Consider the following 7204-nt stretch of genomic DNA (forward strand, 5'->3'; position numbering starts at 1 on the left):
CACTTGCAGACTTGGGGTCTGGGAAGGGTTGTACTGTGGGTATGAGTCTCTGTGCCTAGCACTGTATTGGGTGTACCCTCTGGCGGGGTGGAGTTTTGGTGGTTCATGCACTCCTGCAGAGCTGGGTGGTGGTGGTAGTGGGGGATGTGTTCCACAGGTCAAGAGCTGGACAAGAGGGCCCTAGGTGGGGTGTGTTCTCCTCTGAGTAGTGGCGTTCAGCAGGTCGTTACTGCTCTCCTCTGCGGCTGCAGGGTCTGGAGCCCTGCTTCCCTGCCTCTGCCTGTCTCGGGTCCCAGACACTGAGCTTTGTGGCTTTGGTATCCAGGAAGAATTGTGTTGTGGATCTGAGTCTCTGTGGTTAGAGCTCAGTGGTTGGAGCTCTGTGATTGGACCTGCACTTGTCCTGTGAGGCAGTTTCTGGGGTTATTGTGCTCTGCCCTCTTGGGACATGAGCTCCACTGCACTTCGTGCTTCGGTCTAGCTTGGGATCGCATCAGCAGAATGGGGGAGGGGATGCTCCGCAGTTCTGGAGGGCCCTGAGTGGGACATGTGTCCAAGGAGGGGACAGGTGTTCAATGGGTGGTTACAGCAGACCGCTGCTGTAAGGGGCCCGGAGCACTGTCTCTGCTGCCTTGATCTCCCGGATATGAGCTTTGTGCTCAGCTACCCTGTGCTGTCTGCAGGTTTCCCTGTGGGAAGCCCAGACAAGGGAAGCGCCCTATTTCCTTCGTGAGAAGTCTGTGCCCGATCTAAATCTACTAGCACTCCACGATTCTGTGGGTGGCCCCTCTCCTTTAGAAAGCCCAAAAGTCCAAATTCTAGCTTCAATTGACTCTGCACTCACCAATTCAGTCTTCTGCCTCTCCAAGAGTGCGCTCTGCTCACCCCATCTTGGAGTCCCTCCACTTTATTCATTTTGTATCCCCCCATAAGTCCCTCCCTCCTCCCCTCCCAGTCCCACCCTCCCCACCTTTCTGCATGCATATGCCTCCCCAAGTCCACTGATGGGGGGGGTCCTCCTCTCCTTCTTTCTGATCTTAGTCTATCAGTTCTCATCAGAAGTGGCTGCATTGTCTGGGTTCTAGGTTATCTCCATGAATAGTCCTTGGTTGGAGTATGAGTCTCCGGGAAGTTACCTGTGTTCAAATTTTCTTGTTCTGTTGCTCTCCTTGTGGAGTTCCTGTTCTCTCCAGCTCTTACTGTTTCTCTCTTCTTACATAAAATTCCATTCACTCTGCCTGTCAGTTGGCCATCAGGCTCAGTATCTGCTTTGACAGTCTGCATGGCAGAGGCTTTCTGAGGCCCTCTGTGGCAGGTTCTGAGGTTGTTTCCTGTTTTCTTCTTCAGATGTCCATCCTCTTTGCCTTTCAGGATGGGGATTGAACATTTTAGTTAGGGTCCTCTCTTTTGCTTAGTTTGTTTAGATGTACAGATTTTAGTGGGTTTATTCTATGTTGTATGTTTATATGAGTGAGCATATACTGTGTGTGTCTTTCTGCTTTTGGGACAGCTCACTCAGGATGATCCTTTCCAGGTCCCACCATTTACCTGAAATTTTGATGATTTCCTTATCTTTCATTGCAGAGTAATATTCCATTGTGTAGATGTAACACAATTTCTGAATTCATTCTTCAGCTGAGGGGCATCTGGGCTGTTTCCTTTGTAAGGCATTCTTTTCAGGAACTCATTATGTATCACAGAATCCTAGTCATGAACTAGTGTTACCTAGCTACCTCAAACCTCATTGAGCTCAGGTGGCACCTAGGATCAAGCCGTCCTGGCACTATCACTATGTTTAGATAGTTTGTCTGGAGGACAACAGTAAGAAACACAGCTGCTCTTTTGTCTTAGTCATATAACACAGACATATTTCTGTGTTGTGAAGGCCCAGTTTTAAATTTAAACCCATGGATAAGGAAGATTGCTTACTTACTATTGAGTAGGACAGAGCTGCCAATACAGCCAGGTTACTAAGGCAACCATGCTCATAGAGGGTTGGCAATAATACTGTGGAACATCACCAGCTGTCAAAAAGTATATTGCCCCTTAGTTCTCCTTTTATATACACTCATCTTTCTCTGTTTCAGCTAATAATATCCTTAATTTTCTGGTTTGCTTCTCTTTTCCTGCTCTTAGACTCTCAATACCACAGGGAACCCTAGTAATAATAATAATAACCCTAATAATTCTCTTATTATTCTCATCAATAAGAATGAAAAGGTCCATTTAGTCAGTACACTAGAAACTGTTCAGTTCAAAGTCACAACCACGTATATTTCACGTATATTTCCAAGACCATAGTAGGAAACCACCTTGTCATTTGGTACATTCCCCTTAATTCCACATCACTTTGAAGCTTCCCTACTTAGGAAGCTGTCCAATTAAATAAACATTAAGTTTCATTTCCTAACTGCGATTGTCACAGAGGTAAACAGGAGTAAAGTGCATGACATATCAACGGTATCATGACAACACAATGATATAATATCACAATACTTTTATGACATCTCAGTTATATTATGTTATCATAATTGTATTATGACATCTCAATGGAGTTATGTCATCTCAATAGTGCCAAAATATTTCAGTGCTATTTTGACTTCACAATGCTATAAAGGACATCTGCTATTATGAAATCATGTTATATGATATCATAATGGAATTATAACATCACAATGATTATATAACATAACAATCCAATTATGATATCACAATGCTATTCTGACATCACATGGGCATTATCATATCCTAATGGTATTATGACATCACAATGCTGTTTTGACATCGAAATTGTATTATAATGTCACAGTGGTTTTATGACACTAAATGCTATATGACTCATATGGTATGTCACCTCAGTGCTATTAGGATATCACAATGTTATGACATCATAGTGATTTTATGAATTCACAATGATAGGACATCCCAATGCTATTGTGACATCACAATGGTATTATGACATCAAAATGATACTATGATATCACAAAGGTATAATTACATCACAATGATAAGATACCACAATGCTATTATGATATCACAATGCTATTATGACATCCCAATACTATGATATCCCAATGGAAATATGACTTCATAATCATTTTTTGACTTAAGATTTGTATTATGATATCACAATAATATTATGACATCACAAAAGTATTATGACATCACAATGGTACTATGACATCACAATGATATAATTACATTACAATGATATGACACCATAATGCTATTATTATATCACAATGCTATTAAGATATCACATTGCTATTATGACATCAAAATGCTATTATGACTTCTCAATGGAATTATGACTTCACAATGTTTTTCTGACTTCAGAATGTTATTATGACATCACAGTGCTATCATGACATTACAATGGTATTTTGACATCAGAATGATATTAGGATATCACAATGCTATTGTGACTTCCTAACAGTATTAGTTCGCAAAGGTAGTAGAACATCACAATTATATGACATCACAATGCTTTTATGAGAACCAACTGCTATTATGATATAACAAAGCCATTATGACATCACAAAGCTATCATGACTTCACAATGGTATGACCTCACAATGCTATAATGACATCACAATTGTATTTTGACATCACAATGGTTTTATGACATCACAATGCTATGTCAGCATCACAATGCAATGATAAATCACAATTGTATTAAAACTTAACAATGCTATTATGACATAACAATGCTATTATGACATCTCAATGCTATTATGACCTCACAATTATATAATTACATGACAATGGTAGGACATCCAAAGGTATTATTTCACAGTGTTATTATGACATCACAATGGTATTATGGCTTCTCAATGCTGTTATGACATAACAATGCTATTATGACATGACAATGCTTTAAGAATATCATAATAGCATGACATTAAAATGCTATTATGATATCACAATGGTATGACATCACAATGGTATTATGACTTCACAGTGCTAATATGAAATCACAATACTATTATGCCTTAACAATGATATCACATAACAATGGTTTTATATCATCACAAACCTATGATTTTAGAACAGCGGTATCACATCCCAATGGTATTCCGATTTCACAATGGTGTCATGATATCTCAGTGTTATTATGAATTCAGAATGGTATTATCACATAATAATGCTTTTATGACATCAAAATGGTTTTATGATATCACAATGGTATTATGACTATACAATTGTGCTATGTCATCATATGGTATGAAGTAACAATGGTGCTATTATGATCTCAATATGCTATGACGACATCACAATGGTATGAAATCAAATGGTATGACATCCCAATTCTATTATGACATAACACTGGTATTATGACATCACAGTGTTATTATGTCATCACAATGATATTATATAATCACGATGGAACTATGACATCACAATGCTCTTATGCCTTCACAAAGGTATTATGACATTACAATGTTATTTTGACATCACACTGAAATTATGATGTCACTATGCTATTATGACTTCATAATGGTATGAGTTCACAATGCATTTAGGACATCACAATGATGCCACAATGCTTTTATTACATCACAATGCTATTTTGACATCAGAATATTATGGCATCACCATGGCATAATGAATTCACTGTGGTATTATGATATCACAATGGTATGACATCTCAATGCTATTATGAAAACACAATCATATGACATCACAATGTTATTAGGACATGACAGTGATATGATGAAATTAAAATATTATGACATATTATCACATTTTTATCATGACATCACAATGCAATTATTATATCATAATACTATCCTGAGCTCACAATGGTATGATGACATCGAAATGGTATGACATCCCAATTCTATTATGACATACAGTGGTAGTATGACATCACAATGCTATTAAGACATCTCAATACCATTATGCCTTAAAAATGGTATGGCATTACAATGGTATTATTACATCACAATGCTATGTTGATAGCACAGTGGTATCACATCCCAATGGTATCTTGATTCACACTGGTGTAATGACTTCTCAGTGCTATTATGACTTCACAATGCTGTTATGACATAATACGGCTTTTATGACATCACAGTGGTATTATGACTTCACAATGGTTTTATGACTTTATGATGCTATTAAGACTTAATGATGTTTTTATGACATCACAATTGTATGACATCTCTGTTGTATCGATTAATATTTACATTTGATATGTCTTCTGCTAAAGCTGCTGTTAATCATATATAGCTGCATAACCAAATCAATTATATTTAGTTAACGTAGAACACAATACTTGCCAATAGTTACTTCTTCTTAAACATCTAAGACCTCATATTTTCTTAACATTTAGATTTTACCCATTGCTTTTTTGTGAAATCTTAAGTCTGGTTCATTCTCCACGTAGTTCCTAGTTCCCCTCCCAGCTTGGCTCTCCTAGTGCTGCCGTCCCCCTTTTTTCCTTCCACTAATTTCATGTATCCTGGATCCTCCCCTCTTTCCTGTCCTCTGGCCCTCTCCTCTCCTTGTTCAACATTGTGGCTAGTTGCTTTATTTTTGTCTGTTGAGACAGGATACAGAGAATAAGTATCACAATGCAATATCTGTGTTGAAATCAGAGGGGGCAGGAGAAATTAGTGTGTGAATGAACAAGGATAAGTTGGATACATTTCAAAAGAACATTATACCCACATTTCTCCTTTAAGTCCAATAAAAGGCTCATTTTCTTTCAATACAATGATAATTATGAAAACTTTTAGGTAAAATCTACATGTGCAATGTCCAGTCCATGTGTATTTAGCCAATTAGAAGAAAGTATCTGATTATCATATCTATCTTGCCAAGTTTAGAATTATATGGCTAAATTAACTTTTATCCTCACTGGTATTACCTATATGAAAGCATTTCTTAACTTCTAAAGAACTTAAGCTTTTTTGTGGCACTATAAATATTTGGTCTTCAACTCCATCAGAGACTTGAGAAGGAATAAAATTAGTTACTAGAGTAAATAGGAAGTGCGTGTTAGCAGCTTCTAAAATTAAAATACAATAACAGAAACATTTTGTTCCCTAAACAGTCACCCATAACTCTCTGTAACTTTGGAGCATCATCTTCAGTCTCTTCTTTGAATATTTGATAGATATATATGTGAACGAGGAACTATTTAGGATTTGCTTGCTGTGTCTTGGTGGAATCTAGCAAAAGTATGACATCTTAATGCTATGATGACATCCGAATGTTATGACATCACAATTCTATTATGACATCACAATTGGATGACACCTCAATGTTATTATGACATGATTTTGGTATGAGAACCAAAATGGAATTTTGACTTCACAATGCTATAAAAACATCACAATACTCTTACGATAAGATAGTTTTATGATAGTGCAAGGGAATTATGAAATCACAGTGCTATGATGACACAACAGTGCTATTATACCATCACAAAAGTATGACATCTCAATAATATGAAAAAATCACAATGGAATTATGACATTACAATGCTATTATGACATCACAATGGTGTTATGACATAACAATTGTTTGACACCACAATGCTATGATGATATAATTTTAATTTTGGTATGATATACAAATGGAATTTTGATATCACATTGCTATTACAGCATCAAAATACTATTACACTAAGATAATTTTATGACATCACAAAGGAATTATGTAATCACAATGTTATTATGACAAAACAACACTATTATGCCATCACAAAAGCATGACATTTCAATGCTATTACACATGTTTATTTCCAGAGGTGATAATTTTAAGTTTTCCTTCCTTGTTGGTGATTTATAGGCTAATGAAAATTTCCTTATTTTAAGAAGTCTTAGATCAACAGAATCTCAGAAATAGGCAGTGGTTTGGACTCTACACTAAAGAAAACAAATGTAAGAATATGAATTAAATAAATTTTGCAAACTTTCCTAAGGTCATAAGAATTGTTCTTATAGACAGGAAAATTTAAATCTATGAATTTGCCTGTTGTGTGGTAAGATAATTTTAACTTAATCATGTTATAACACATTATTAATCAATGATTTATGACATTTCAAGTCTGCCAAATTCAGTTTTCTACTACCAAATAGGAGAGTCTTTTCTGATTTTTGACATATAAACAAAAAGTAAAGTAGAGAAGAGAATTGCTTCAGAATTCAGTCCTGGTATAGAGTTCTTACCTTCAGAATTTGGTGAAGCTCATTTT

The sequence above is a fragment of the Meriones unguiculatus genome, assembly GCF_030254825.1.
Source record: "Meriones unguiculatus strain TT.TT164.6M chromosome Y unlocalized genomic scaffold, Bangor_MerUng_6.1 ChrY_unordered_Scaffold_23, whole genome shotgun sequence".
Lineage (NCBI taxonomy): Eukaryota > Metazoa > Chordata > Mammalia > Rodentia > Muridae > Meriones > Meriones unguiculatus.